Raw genomic sequence first — 16,915 nt, 5'->3', positions numbered from 1 at the left:
AATTGTATTCATAAGGTTTTAGATAAAATTTTAGTATAAAAACACATAATATCGTAATGCATATGATAAATGGGCAATTCATTTTTTTCTTCTACACAGATTTATAATATTTTTGTACCAGATGCAATTATATAATGCTAAATGCTAAATATCATAGAAAAAGAATTTAACACTTTAGTTAGTCAAAACTTGACAGTTGTTTGTTGCGATAGCCGATTCAACTGAAATATAGTTGTATCGTCAAATATTTTGGAGGGAATAATCAACTGCAAGTTCGCTCTATAGATTATAGATATACAATAAAAAACAGTGAAAAGGTAGACTGTTCAATTTATTTTAAGTAATAGACTAATAATTATCGAAATCTACACGAGCGTAACTTACAAATTATGTTAGTCCTAACGCAAATATAACATTCAGTATAAAATAATAAAATAAACACCCTTATTATAAAAAAGTGTATATAAATATACATAATATGAGGTTTCTACCAATCGTTGTGTGTGATAATACACAGAAAATAATATAATTACAAACGTAATATTACTAATATAAATATGTGTATAATATAATATACATACACGATGCTGACGACAACAATCGTGATGCTATAATTCAACAATAAATAGTAATATAAGAAAAACTGGCAATGATACGTCTGACCTGGTTTTGGTTGTGGCTCTCGGATCGTCCGCACATGCAATAATCATAAAACAATTCGGCAGCAGTTTCACAAGCCAATTACGCGATGAATAAAGATGGTGACCACACGGCAAACACACGCCCGGCTACGTGTAACGTGACAACTCAACGTTAAATACGTGTATATTAAAGTAAAGGTCGTAAAGGCGTCGGTTGCCTTACACACGACGGACGACAACATAAAACATCCGTAATGGTGTAAAAAGACGACCAAAGGCACTATACGGCAACCTAAAAAACACGACGATGACCACACGATTTTTTCGTTTTTACGTTGCGTGTGCACAACAAATTAAGAGACCCGTTAACCGACGAATCTTCAAATGATTCAAATAACTATTGTTTTATTCATCTCGATGTTACCAAATCCTTGTAATTTGTATATAAAATGTCATAATTCAACATTAAGTGTATACTCGTATATAACTGTGAATGTTCCTATAATTAGTGAATGCTGACAGTCACCGGTTAATGTTGTCATACACCAATGTCATTGGTGAATGTTGGCATGTTGATTAAATTTATGCTGTTATGGTAAACATTCACTAGTGAATTTCGAAATTTATCTATATAACGATATTGGTGAATGTTGATAATGCCGGTATTATTTAATCTGATTTAGGAATAACGAAGAGTCACAATTCTTATAATACCGTATCTTATAATATCTAGTACATATGAAGTATAAAATATTGTACATTAAAGTTGATATTTCGATAAAATATTTATTACCTTACATAACTACTCTTATTATATCTGTATAACTGTATAATCTCTATGTTATACTGCCTTGCTATCATTTAGTATGGTATTGTCATTCAACGTAGTTATAATAATATATTTTATTGTATGTGATTTTTTTTAAATGAAAAACAAGCATGCAGTAGGTTTTATAATACATTTAATGATTTAGTATCTAAAAAAAGCCATGACAATTCTTTTTTTCTATTTGCTGAAAAATACACATTTTTATAAGTGAAGTGAAAATCTATAAAAGATAAATTTAATAAACATAGGTTATACACCATAAACCAGTTTTCAGTGTGTGAAGAAAATTTAATATCAATAATTGATGTACTAAGGGATTAACAAGTTGATTTAATTAAACATATGTTGTTTATATTTTATGATATAAGATATTGAAATTGTAGTACTACTCGTATAATAATATGTGCGAATACGTACCTATGTCAACATTGACCAAAATCCAAATATAAATGTCAACATCCAGTAGTAAATGTCTATGTTATTTTTTATTTCGCCAATGTATTAGGTGTATGTAGACATTCACCAGGTGACTGTCAGCATTCACCAATCGCGGACATTCACAGTGACATATACATTTATACGGGGAAAAACGATGTACACATTTGTCGATTCGTTATAAAAATAACAGACTGTTGACAGGCAATCGAAAAAAAAAACGATAGACTTAGTAGAGCATATAGAAATATACTATATATAATATACATATAATCGTCTTGGTGAGGGTGCCACTTTTTTAACAATTCCAATTGACACGGGACATACGTTGGAATTTATATATACACACATTACATAAATACAATATATAAGAATCATGGTATTTTTTTAGTCCGTTTATCCAGATGGACAACTAGAGGGGTCGTGTGACTTGAGCGCCGCCACTCGGGCTAAACAACCCTCCACGGTATCGTTGGGTCGCGCGAGTCGGAAGCCCGCGTACACGCTACGCACAGTTACGTACCGCACGCCGTCTCGCGATAACGCAACTGATAGGCGTGACGACTGGGCTTGCTCCTCGAAACACGTCTCGTACACGCGACAATATAAAATTATTATAAAACAATTTAAAAAAAAAAAAAAATTTAAAACGAACAGACAGATCATATTTTTCGCCCGACACTCGTTCGGTAACGAGCCGATTAGGTACACATTGGGACTGCTTGTGGTGTTGTGTTTTCTCGTAACACAATGCCTGTCTCATAGTAGGTATTATAATCATCCGTTTTTGAGTATAAGAAACAATCGTTTTAAATTTTTCTTGAAATATCTTCGGGCCGTCGCCGACTTCGGCTGACCAGACGACTGCGAGCGCCATGGTCGGCTGCTACTGCGTGTCGCGTCCGTAACTGACCGCAGCCGTGGACGTTATTCTGCTATTACTGTTACTACTACCGTCGCTGCTAAAGTGAGAATAATATATAATTTATAATATTATAATGACTATTTGATATTATTATATTTATATATATTTGTGCAATAGTTTTTATATGCGTTGTTTGTTGTTTTTTTATACTCCTGTAGTTGATATAATCTTGTTCATCATAGTTTTTTGGTTTAAAAAATATTTAACATTCTTTTAGAATTTAAATAATCATGGTAGCAACGATTATGGTGATAATCTAATTGATTTAATTTTGCTGGAAAATTATAGACGTATTTACTATCATAATGTTTACGTATACTCAACAAGTTTAATGGCAATATGCTCGATGTACTATACGATTATTACAATTTAAATTTAAACATGGAATATAAATTTAATTGTATAAATTAGATCTTTAAAATGTTGGTCGTTTTGAATACTAACTGATATTTTATAAACTGTAAAAACAAAAATTTCAAAATTTTGATTTTAAATAAAAATTTAATCTATACTGATAATCAATATATTTTGCTTAAATATATAAATGTATTTCATCAGATTCGTTTAGTGTTAATTAAAAAGATAACTTATTTAATAATAATAAAAAAACAAAAATAACAAAACATTTTATTTATTTTGCAACTTAATTTACTTTTTACCTCTCAATTATTTACTACGAAGTTAAAAAAAAAATGATTCATTCACTGATAAAATAACTAATACAACTATATCTAAAAATTATATCAAAGCAAAACATTAAATACATTGATTAAAAAATTCTGTATACAATTTAATACACTTTTTTAATTTTAATTTTTAATTACATTTTTTATTAAGTACTTACACCATAGTTTTAATTTAGTAATGAATTTATATTATAATTTATAAGGATATTTATATTAATTTTAAAACAATAAATTTTTTGTAGTTACATTTTTATTTATGATAAATATTGATAAAATTAAATGTTTTATTACATACCTGGTAATTATTTACAGAGATATTACACTGTTTTTGTTTTAATGGCCTGGATGCTATACAATATTTCACAGTTAATATCAATATATCTTATAGGATACTTATATTTTTGAACAATAATGTACTATATAATTTTTCTTATATTTTTTTAATATGTTTCTTTACACATTTATGTTTATAATTAACAAAACATATTATTCTGAATTTTATTTAAATATCTATAGCAGTATTAATCTAACGTATATATATTAAATCAACAAGACTAAAAAAAGTAGGTTGTGAAAATAAAATAAATTTATGTTTAAATAAATTTCATAATAAGTAAATATACAAAATTAAATTTAAGGATAGAATATTTTATTTATAAAAATTCCATCTTCAACAAACAAAAAAATAATTTATTAAATATAATATAAATATTAAAAAAATAGTCGAAGCACTGATAAGTTATTTAAAAATCAAACATAAAAACATAAATCGAAAAGTTATTGAATCAAATATTTATAGTTACTAATTATTACGAGTGCAATAAATTATACTATAAAAATATTATCTTAAATATTTTGTTTAATAATTGGTCAACCATTTATTTACATCAATATCCTATGTCGAGATTAGTAGGTATATAATTTGTCCATCTTCAAAAGATAAAAAGTTAAACTTACTATAATAAATGTATCTCAAATAGCCATTTTTAATGATATTATAATTAATATATATTATATTATACAAATAAGAGTTAACATTTTATTTACATGCTTGTTTAATTTTTTTATTTTAACGGATAGAAAGTATAATTAGGAAAATATTTTTTTGAAATGATTTTAATTTATGTGATAATGCTCACAAATTATAAAAATGTTTTAAAATTATACTTTAAAAATAATTTATAGCATTAAATTCAGTGCGTAAGTCCTGATTTTTTAACGATTTGTTCATTTTTATAATACATTATTTGAATATATTACTATTAGTTTGATAAATGCTTGAAACAACAGTAGACTAAAATTACAATGACTTAAATTAGCAATTATATACTAAGCTTTACACCCTAATGCATTTAGGAATTCAAAACACTCGTTTATTGTTATTTATTAGTATTATCAGTACTCAGATTTTAGTCATTTATCTTGTTTCTTCGAGTTTAGACCGTTTGAAGTCACGAAGACTAATGTTTCTGCTACCCAACTGTTTGCTAAAAGTAATCAAATGTCAAACGTGTTTAAAAGTGTTTTTACTTATTATTGGATTATTAATGAATTATTGTCCTTATACTTACTTACACATGTTTTAAATTATTATGCTTATAATAATTAAATATTAATTATTGTATCCACTGTTTTATCTGATAACACTAGTAATTCAAACCTCTCTTTCTCTTTAGAAAAAAAAAAGAAAAACTTGTAAATAGTTTATGATTTTTATGAAGAAAAATTTTGTATTTATATTATTGTATTTAATTAAGTGCATAAACATAATACTATGTCTCTTGCACTTATACTTGTACATGTTTTTATATACACGATTAAAGGAGAAAAAAAATTTATAAAATTCGTATATTACATTATTATATCGCGTGTAGGTATTTTATATTTGTTTCGTGAACAGTGACAGTAAGGGCTAGGTGGAGAAAAATAACTTATCGCCCCTACTCCCCTGACCCTGAAAAGTGTGACAAATATGCCACTAGTTGCGGTTTACCATTATGACATGGATACGGACGAGTACCGAAACTTTATGAGACTGTATCGTAGGTAGTAACCAAGTTAATACAACTATATAAAATATCGATTTAACTTTTATACTATACACTTATTTGTATTTTAGATCGTAAAAATACAATACAATATTTACAATAATAATAGTAATAATAATTTTACTATTGAATTCATTGGTATACTAACGTTAAAATTATTTTCATATACTATAAATTGTGCAAATAGGAATTAAATTTACTATTTTATTATTTTTGATGATAAAAATTAAAACATTATAACCTAACCTAAAGTTTACATTATATCCGTCTACAAAACGCAAATTTGTATGGTCGCTGGTCAGATAGTCTTATAGAAGTTTTTGTCAAATTATGAGATTGATTCATATAATATGTAAAAATTTTCTAAAATGTGCAACTAATAAATATACGCAGTATATTAAAATAGGTTAGTTAAGTAGGTATGATATATATATTTTATCTATCTAAAGTTATTAATTTAATTTGATATATTTAATGAAACATTTTAATAAAATTGAAAAATGTGCTTTCATAGATGAATAATTAAAAATAATTGTATACGTTCCACTATTTTACATAAGTAAATATACATAGGCAAATAAAATATAATTAAATAAATATTATCATATAAGATGTTTATAAATCGACGAGTTGAATGTATAACAATTATTTTAATGCATCCGAACGTTTATTTTAATTTTAAACTTTATTTTATTCTTAATCCTAATTGTGTTCATCTTATATTTTTGAGAAAAAAGAGATAGTACTTTTAATGTATATTAAACCTTTTTATATTTTCGTTAAATAAGTTGAAATGAATGTTAGTGACAAATTAATTTTCTATTTATATTTAAATAATATTATATTCTTCTTATAGATGTCAACATTATATGATGATGCTTTACGATTAAAATCGTTTAGTATTAAGAATTTTCACTTATTCAAATTAATAATCGATCTAGTCACGGAGTTAAAATGTCTTGAGAATTTATATAATTGATTATTTATATTATTAATTATAATAAAACAATAACCAAACTTAACAATAATATGAGTATCTTTACTATACTACGTCATCGTGTATTTTCTAACATTATATTTATGTCATCCAATGTTATAAAATGTATTAATTTTCTATACAAAAAGAAGCAAACGAAAATTATAATATACTAACATATTTAATATGTAACAACTAGTATATTATAATTAATAAAATATTTTATGTTTATTTTACGGATTTTAATCCTAAATAAACACCATATTGTATTGATTGTTTTGATATTTTCTAGAAAATATGTTCTTCTTTGGTATTATGCATATAATGTATATAAAATATTATTCTTTACGGACGATCCCAAATAATCGTGTTGACATTTGAAGAACGTAGATTTTAAAAATATAAAATAAAGTTTGTGATCGTATATAATTTATATAGCGTTCCCGATTTTCACAAAATAAAATGGTCAGTAAAAACGATTCGCGCGAAATAAAGATCATGTTAAATCCACAGGTACAATACGTGGATTTGCTGAAATTCGTTCACAATATTATCGCTGGTAGGATCGAAGTTTGAGTAGCCAAAAACTTCACTTGTGTGTCGAGTGATAAAAGTATATGTATGTATATATATATATATATATATGGGAACTTATAAATGCCACCACCGCCGTGCGTAGCTGATAACATCGTGAAAGTTGGCACATATTACCAGGCCCAATCATATACATACACTGGTTTTCACAAGTATATTATACGTATTAATGTATTATCTTTACCAATTTTTTTTCTCAAAAATATTTGGTGTACTTCATCTCGAAAAAATTGTGAATAAAAATTAAGAAGTCGTTAAACCATTGAGACAAAACTGAACTTACCTATAGTAAATATAAAATATAGTTCAAACTATTTACTTTGAAATTTTGGTTGCAAGAAAAAAAGAACGAATCAGCTTTAAGTAGTATTTTATCGAAATGTTTAATTTGTCAGTTTTTATTATTATTTATATTATTATTTTTATATAGAGGAAACTTGTTTTTAAATTATTTTATTTGTAATCGTATATTAATTATCGAGAAAATATTAAATGTCAATTTTTGGACAACTTGGTACGCTTACGATTAACAAGTTTTTAGGTAAAAACGCTGCCTATATCGGTAATATAATAATAATAATGAAAATAATAAATGTTCAAGTCATGTGAATTTGAGGTATACAATTCTTACCGTTGCTGATTCGTTATATGACGTCCAATAATAAAAGTATGTACAAAAACAGCTGTAGCCTAGTGACGACGAAACTTTTTTTAATATGCTGCAGCGGTCGACCTCAGTGGAATTTCAACTACTTTATTTTTCGTTGAATCGTGGTCGTCCATGCTGCACACCGTCATCGGTGCAATGACTGCGCATCCGTAACAATATGTTTTTGTTCTGTATCTACTTAGGTATATACAATATTATAATTTTATTCAGAGAAATTAATAAAAAAACACAGTGTAAGGGGAGAAATTAAAAATAAAAGCACCGCTGTTAGCTGAAGGAAGTATGGAATAATACTACTCGAGCATCAAGTTAACGACGGAACCGCCACCATCCGCGACATGAGAAATTAATATGTTTATTAATTTCGTCGTTTTTCCCGGTTAATTGGTGCTCATCTGAAGTCCGTATACATTATATATATATATATATTATGTCCACCACCGCAGTTTTCTCTTTTGTTATACGATAATGAGTATGGGGGTGAAGCGAAGAGACTGTCGAGGTGCGGTTCGGTTTGTTATGTCTCGGGCGAAAATTGTGTATAGAAGAATAGCGGATCTAATTAAAACACTCGTTTTTGACACGGTGGAGGTGTACCCAGAAAAACAAATGGTTGTCTCTAGGGACTGGAATGGAAGAGGAGGGGCAGTCATGGATGGAAAACAATGTGTACCTATACTATAAAATAATAAGCGTGTGTAATAGGGTGCGCACGTACTCTGGTTCGAGTGGCGTGACGGTAGAGAAGGTGAAGTCGTCGACGACGGTGACGGCGACGACGGATGCTAATTGAAACGGTACAACGGGTGATTTTAATTGTGGCGTTTAAGTGCGCTGCGCAGAATACTTTTGGGACAGGACACAGGAAATATTATTCGAGTTCGTGGATTCGAGTGGTGAGATGTTATTTGTTTTTGTGGTACCATCATGAGATGTACGATATCCATGATGCTGTGGGTAGAAAACATAATATTATACCATTGCGAATGACGTGTGAGTATTGAGTGTAAAAGTGTTTATCGCGTCGACAGTAGTTATCATAAGTGTCTTATCTGGAGTACATGGAGAGATGTTTAACAGCAGACGCGCATCTACCTTGTATTAAATTAATATAGTATAGGTATACGCCCTGTTTGCGAGGTTTCCGGTCAATATCTCCGTAATCTACTTTTCACCACACATACGTACATACATACATCTATCATAATACAACAGACCCTTTGGTCGAGATACACAAACGGTTTCAGTATGCATGGTATCAATTGTTTGCTTGTGAACCGTCGAGTAGTTCGATTGATTTATTCACTTTAATCTTTATATATACACCAAAGAAGCAAATTATTAGCTTAGTCGTTGTATATGCTTGTCGGCCGAAGTTCGGTTCATTGAGTCAACATAGAATTAAAAGCCTTTATAATTATTAATAACTGGTCCAAAAACCTTTGACTAGTATTTGATATTTAAACTTGTACAATTAATACGTACATACCAATGTACATATAAAAACGACAAATAATTTATAACCAAAAAGTCAAACATACCTATTATAAATTAAAATATAACTTGTTCTACTTGTAAGTTTTTATAAGGAGAGCAAAAAATTGTATACTATATTGATTTTTTTCGAAGTACGTTTTTCTGAATCTAAAACAGCTGCATGAATTGTGAATTTGTCAATTACACGTGTATAAATCTGTACAGTATATAAACTAGCGACTCCCTATGAACATGGTCACGTTTATTGTAAATAATAACGTAGGATTTGGTGGAATTAGTCAAACATTCCGTGTTAAAGTTCTAAGTTGTTTTAATTACACGCGTTACACGTCAGACATTTCACAAGTTTATTTAAAACGCATTTTATGCCACACACACTGGAGACGTTTGCTCTTGGGGAAAAGTTCATTTTAATATTTATCATTTCCACTGTTACCGAGTTCCTTGAACGTAATAAAAAGAATAAATCATCGCAGTTTTTACAAATATGACAGGTTAAGGCAATATTCAAAGATTTACTTTTTGCCGCCTTAAATCTAAAACCATTATCCATTTTACTTTTTGTTTCTTTTTATTTATTTATTATTTTTAACTACCTACCTACCGAACAGACAGCAGCGGATTGATGTGATTGAATGAACTAACTGTAATAACCTACATCTGAAGGAATCCGAGAATATTTTAATACCACCTTCGCGTATTTTTCGATATCCGCTGAATATTCCGTCGGATTTTATTCAGCCACTCCCTTCATAATTTTAATGTTATATATTGTACTTGCTATATAATGAAAATTTATAAAAAAATATGTTGATTGAAGCATAAAAAAACCACGTGCGTCTACCATGCGTATTTTACCACAGATCATATAGGTACGTGAATCAAGTACAAAAGCAAAGAGGCGGTAAATCATATGGCGAAATTAAATTTTTTGCCCTCCGCAATCGTTTCCGGTTCTGTCATAGACGGTTTTCGGTGTCTGACTCTATCCGTATCCGGTCGCGTGTACACATCTTGGTTCCTTTTGCGCCGGTGCATATCAAATATAGCAATAATGGTTATCAGTAGTAGTAGTAGTAGTTTGTAGCAGTTGCAGCAGTTGTAATTTCACGGGCTACCCCTCTTGTCAACATATATAGTGACGGTGACGGCTGCAATGGTGGAAGCTAGGTATATATTATGTAATATTATAGTCGCGCGTGCGATCTTCGACGAATAAAGCCGCACACACGAGTTCTTGGGGTGCATTCCGCCGGCGGCTATCAAATCTGCGGCCTATTTTATTATGTATATATGTGTATATATATATTGAAAAACAGAAATTCGCTCCCAAGACGTTTTATTAAATCTCCATTATGAGAGAGAATGACTATATTTTCTGCCGTCGGGTCGCACTCCCTCTTACTAACAACACCGCCGTCTATATAAACTGTGTATGTATTATTGTATTTATATGCATATAGTATGGAGTGCACAAACTAGATCTCATGTATATTGAATGTGGCACTCGCAAATCGCTACCTCCGCACTGTACGGCAACCCATGTAGGTATAACACGCCAGTCCTAGGGTGTGGGGTGTAAGAAACCACGGAGTAGGAGTCAACGGCGGTGGATCAGCCACACGGGTTATTTCAAGACACGCGGTATCGTTTCCTCGGGAAATTGTGTTTTAAATTTTTTATCCGTAAACACGCTCGGTACCAGATCACATAATACTTTACGGCACCACCGATGTTGCTATGCCAGCGGAATTAATACTTTCATTGTTATGCCTGTTCTTGTAATGTGTGATGCGCATTGTGTGTATAAACTAATGTTATAGGTAATAACAACAACGCGGTGTTATCTTTAAAGACTGTAAAACGCCACGAATGTTCATAAATTATTAATTATGGCACATAATTCTCTTTTCGTGTTATTCAATATTACATTTTTTTTTTAAATATTTTTTTCCGAGCAATTTATTATTAATTTTTCTCTTCGATATAATTATACTGTATTCACATATTATTTACTATCATTTTGCATTTAAAATGTTCACGAATTGACCAAATGGAAAATAGAATATATATTTTGTTACTAATTTTTAATACCAATGAAATATAAACTATTAATATAAAACTTTATTCTATCTCCGATTCTTTTGAATACATTTGATATTTTTAAAAGCATACCTAATAATGTTAATACAGACATAAAATATATAGATTAAAAATGATTTAAAATGTATACGATTATATCAGTCACTGATTTACAAACTCTAAGTTTTGTAAATTAAAAATTCGTATTCCGTTGTAAGATTAATAATAACACTTTACTAAAAATGTAATAAATTGATTATCTGTTATATCAAATTATTTTATGTATATCTTTATGTATATTATATTTATTTGTATAACTAAAATTTAAAGTAGATATGCATTTGACAAAATATTATTGGAAATGAAAGTGTTTGAATATTTATTAAATAATTATTGGTAATATTACATAATGAAGAATTATTTATTCTAAATCAGAGTATTTTTAATTTAGGTATATATTATAAAAATAATTTGTACGTTAATTTAATCAAATGTATGAATGCATATAATTTGCAATCTATCGACCACTTTGTTTTATCTTTGGACTGATGTTTGTAACTTAATTTTATTATTCTAAACTTAATATTTTAATTTAACAACATTTTAGTTATAATTTATTTATAAGTGTTATAATTTAGTGTAACCAAGAATAAAATTAGGTATGTTTCACTGTCTTACAAATAATTATAAATGTTTTCAAAGAGTTAACTAATTTATAGCGAATTCAAAATAATAAATGATACTTATTTAAACGAATAATGTTATATTTGTTAAAATATTTTGTTTATTTAACAATATTTTGATTCATAATAATTTGATGTACGTATATTAACTATTTTATTAAATAACACGCGAATAGCTTATTATTATTATTATTATTATTACTATTATTATACTCTTAAATGTAAACCTCACGAAGTTTGTTCTGACTAGGTACTTTTCGTATTACCTTCGTTGCAGACATTACCTATATTCTGTGAATTATTTAATTTAAATCGATATATAGATATATATTTTATAATATTACATTGTGTACTTCGTTTAGTTAACTCTAAAAAGCAAGATTAAAATGTATTTATACTTGGAGGAAGTTTTAAAACAATGTTTCTCGGTAATTTATATTGAGTTGTTTTAATTGGTACGTAAAGTGCCAACATAACAAACGTCTACACTCGCACATTTCAGCCTGCAACCACACATAAGTATTGCGATGTTCTATATTCGAACGTCTTAAGTTAAAACGACCACGTACGAAAGTTTCGTATCGGAGTTCAGGCAACTGTATTATTATGGTCTCGGAGGGTTTCAAAGAAGTGATACATAAACTTCAGTAGAGTCATTTTCGAAAAAAAAACACGTTAGTTTGGCACTTCTGCCAACAAAAACTTAGCAATGTTTTAGTATTTATGCACCAAAACATATTGAAACTATGCATCCCCTTTTTTTTTTGTTCAACACGAGTTTCATAATAAATAAGAGTGGGCGATATTCAATGCAACATAATATAGGTAGGTACGACGATAATGTATTTCATTGGTGTTTGAAATGTTTGAATTGCGTTTTAAAATCGTTCTATAGCTTCGATATATAGTATGATTTTTTGACCTTCTTGGTGGTACCAACTGCTGTAAATCATAATATACGTCATATAATACGTCTAACTGCATAGGTAATCATGTAATCGGACTTCACATAAATATTTATGTATTTGTTCGGGCCGTCCCTAGAGCGTGATAAATTAAATATAAATTACTTTAACAATTCGTGAGTTATAATATTCATATAGTTTGTGTTTTCTTTATAGCTTATCACCACTAAATTATTAAAAATAATATATCTATGTATGCGATAATTTATATAGTGCATTATTTTTGATAATTAAAATGAAAGTGAGAAACATAATAATGTAAGTTAATAGTTATATCGATTAGACTAATTATTAACATGTAACGTCTATTTCGTGTCGTTAATTATTGAGATAATGATTTACCATAAAAATGTTTTTAAATAAATCAATTATTTAGTATTTAATGCATACATTTATGATTTATATTATGGTAAATATTATGGTATCATACATTTTATTTGCAAAATACAACGTATAACTTGATGATAATATTTTTACTGTTAATAATTCGACATAACAGTTTCACATTATATTTTGAAATTCTACTATAGGTTTGTAAAACACATATTTATTGTACAAAATGTTTCTACTTCCAATTTATAAGCACATTACGTTTTATAATTGTTGGAAATGCTTTCAATAGTGTTGAAATACTTTTACGAATTTTTGTGTTAATTAGTTTTGTATGTATATGCAGCAAACTAAACATTAAACTGCAATAAAAGTCAACAAATATGTGAAATATTATCTCGCCAAAATCGCGTTACCACATTGTGTCCCCCTCCACTTGATTAGATGAACGACGTTGAATTTCGTTTAAAATAAATGGTCCGAAAAAAATGTGCAACAGCTCGTAACTAATCGAAATTATATATTTTTGTCGTTCTGAAACTAATTAACATATTAATTGAAATGTAAATGCATGAGGAACCTAATATACCTATTCGTCTTTATTGTTTAACAGTTTTAATTTCTCTCTTGAGAATAAGATTACTTTTTGTATAAATAATTGTATAGAACACATATTTTGATTAAAGTTGTAAATATTCAACTAATTACAATCAGTAATTATTTAGTAATACAGTCATATTTCTCAAAAATATTTTAGCTTTTCTCGAAGCTACAAAAGGGATTAGCCTAGCGTTGACTAAACATACGTCAAGATGATTCTATAATATGTTTACCATTAATATCCATAGTAAATAGTTATGGTAATATGAATGTTGGTTAGTGCTAGTTGTAGTTATTAAATCGTAGGTATAATATAGAAATGTACATTGAGTGGTTTTGGAGGGTTTATTTTTTGTAGCCTTTTCGGCCAATCTCTGGAAATTGTCCTTTACTTACCTACCTACCTAAAGCTACCTGTTGTATTTCTCTTTGGCCCGTTTTCGGTTGGGAAATGCAAATCCTTTCTTGTGGAGACAAATCCCAGTAATCAAATACCGACAACAATTCGGTTCGTTGTGCCTGCAAATCGTTGATCCTCCTCACACCCCCTATTGCACATGGACCAAAGCTACTCTGACAGTTCCTACGTAACCCTCCTATAGCCGCTACGCAGCTGACGAAAACCTGAGGATTTTACATCCTATTGTGGTGTTGTTGACCTCGGAAGCTACGTCGTTTGTAAGGATTTACTTGCATCCCTTCTTAGTTCCTACCCAGACGAAGTAAAGGCCCCATCATCGAAAACGTTTGAAGGTTACGTATATAAAATATCCAATAAATTCTTTTTTTATATTTTGCTACTAAAAAATAAATATATTGTAATAAATTATAATTGATTAATTAATTATTTATTGTATTATACAGATATTAAAGTATTCAATATTATAGTTATTTTTTTTTACTGTTTTAAGAATTTTTTTTAGGATAGATGTAATTTATTGTTTTTTAACAATCACAAATCAATTTTGTAAATAAAGTTGTATATAAAATATGGAATTACTGTATCAAGTGTGTAAAGTATAATGATTTGTTATTTTTATATTTAAAAAATATATACATAGGTAACAATACAAAACACAGTTAATAAGCTATTTGCATTCAGCTCATTAAAACTTTAAGATGCATATTTCATATAACCATTTTAACGAGTAAATTGTGTTTGCATTAATACGTCTCTAAAAACCATGGCTACAAAAATAATTTCTTCTAATTAAAATATTTGTTTATTTATTTTTAAACTTTTGAACACTTTATAGTTAAAACTAATTTTACTTTAATTAGAATATCTAACTTTTTAAAAAGAGTTTCATGAACCATTTTGAGTTTCACCTGTTTGAGTTGCAAATATAATTCTATTTGTTGTATTTGGAATTATTAATAAATCCACTTTAAGTTTGTTAAATCTAAAGCTATGCACCGTAAGCATATTTTTAAAACTTGAAGTTTCTTCAAAAGTAACATCGAGTAAAAACATCAACCGGGAAGCGTTTTATAAGGCATACAGTCATACTTTTATCACTTTTAATTAATTTGTATTAAATAATATATTTTGTTTAAATTATTGGAAACAAACATAATATTTTTAGCATGAAAAAATTTTAAAATTGGATTTTCAAAATAATACAAAATTTATGTTAAAATTAACATCATAATTATTGAATTAAAAACATATCAAATTAAATAAGAAAATAAGTAGTAACTAAAATGATTTTATTCTATAAACAATTTTATTTTTATACACTTTTAAAAGAATATATATATTATAAAGGGACCTGTATTATTATATCATCAACTAATAATCATCTATACGAAAATTATTATTTAAGTTATAATGTTAGTTACCGTCCATACATGAATTTAGTACATTTATATATACAGGTTATGATTATAGGGTGGTTACTGGTTAACCTATTTTTCTTCATATTTTGTTTAATTATTATAAAAAATATTTATAATATGAATGTATAAACTTTTTATATATTTGAACTTAATCGTTCTTTTAATTTAATTTTCCAATATTTTTATTCAGATGATATTTTTTATTCAAATAACTAGCAATTCAAGCTATTACGCTGAAAAAATTAGTGTGGGTATTGAATGTTTGGAAAATCTAACTAATAATATCCTTGAGCTAGTCCGTATTATTAAGCAATATCTGTGGGCTGCAAGATAAAATGCAATGGATATAAATTAAATTGATAAATTGTTAGAAAGTACTAACTATTCTTTAGTATTAAACATATGAAATCGAATTTAAATAATTATTTGTTACTTGTAAGCTGTGTCGAGGGTGTTGACTATACTTACATAATACAGGAATAAGAACAAAACGTAATATAATATATAAACCCATCAACATATTTAATAAAATATGCCAACTTTGAACAAAACGTTAGCGTTAAATCATTGCTTGAGAATAATGTATAGACAGTTCATCAATATTGTATAAAATTCAATTTTAATCAAACATTAATTTTTGTATGTTTCTGAGTTTTTTATTCAATCAGTGGTAGTTTTATCTATTTTTTATTTGTTTTTGGGATAATATATAAAACTGAATGTAAAAAATTGTATAAAATGTTTATTTCCATCATTTAACTTGTAGGTTTAGAAGTTGTGAACTATATATACTAATATATATTATATTCAACAAACAAATTATATATAGACACTCCTTAAATAAACTAATTAACTGTGAGAAAAATTACTATTTTTTTCAGACTAAACTTATAAATTATTGTTTGGGTGTAATATATTTATACAAAAGTTGAATTGTATTCTTTAATTAATTATAGTAATATGTATATTGTTTTTATTATAATATAGTATGTCCCACCCAGGTTAGTATATATTTTTTTTATTATATATAATTAAATATGGAATAAGTCCGATAAAAATGTCATTTTTAATGAATAATAGTGGAATAAAAGTTTAATTACGTAAAAAGTATAAAA

General features: G+C 27.7%; 1 protein-coding gene across 2 annotated transcripts in view; it reads left to right on the top strand.

The window, feature by feature from the left end:
- The first annotated feature begins 2,406 nt into the window (after window positions 1-2,406).
- LOC132920542 (discoidin domain-containing receptor 2-like) overlaps window positions 2,407-16,915 on the top strand; it is a 158,220-nt gene continuing 143,711 nt past the window's right edge. For both annotated transcript variants that reach the window (XM_060983016.1, XM_060983015.1), the window contains exon 1: window positions 2,407-2,872. The gene's annotated coding sequence lies outside the window, so the exon portion shown is untranslated. The remainder of the gene's footprint in view (window positions 2,873-16,915) is intronic.

This window comes from Rhopalosiphum padi, chromosome 2, assembly GCF_020882245.1.
Source record: "Rhopalosiphum padi isolate XX-2018 chromosome 2, ASM2088224v1, whole genome shotgun sequence".
Lineage (NCBI taxonomy): Eukaryota > Metazoa > Arthropoda > Insecta > Hemiptera > Aphididae > Rhopalosiphum > Rhopalosiphum padi.
Note: the sequence above shows the minus strand (reverse complement) of the source record. Positions and strands in the feature narration are given on the sequence as shown.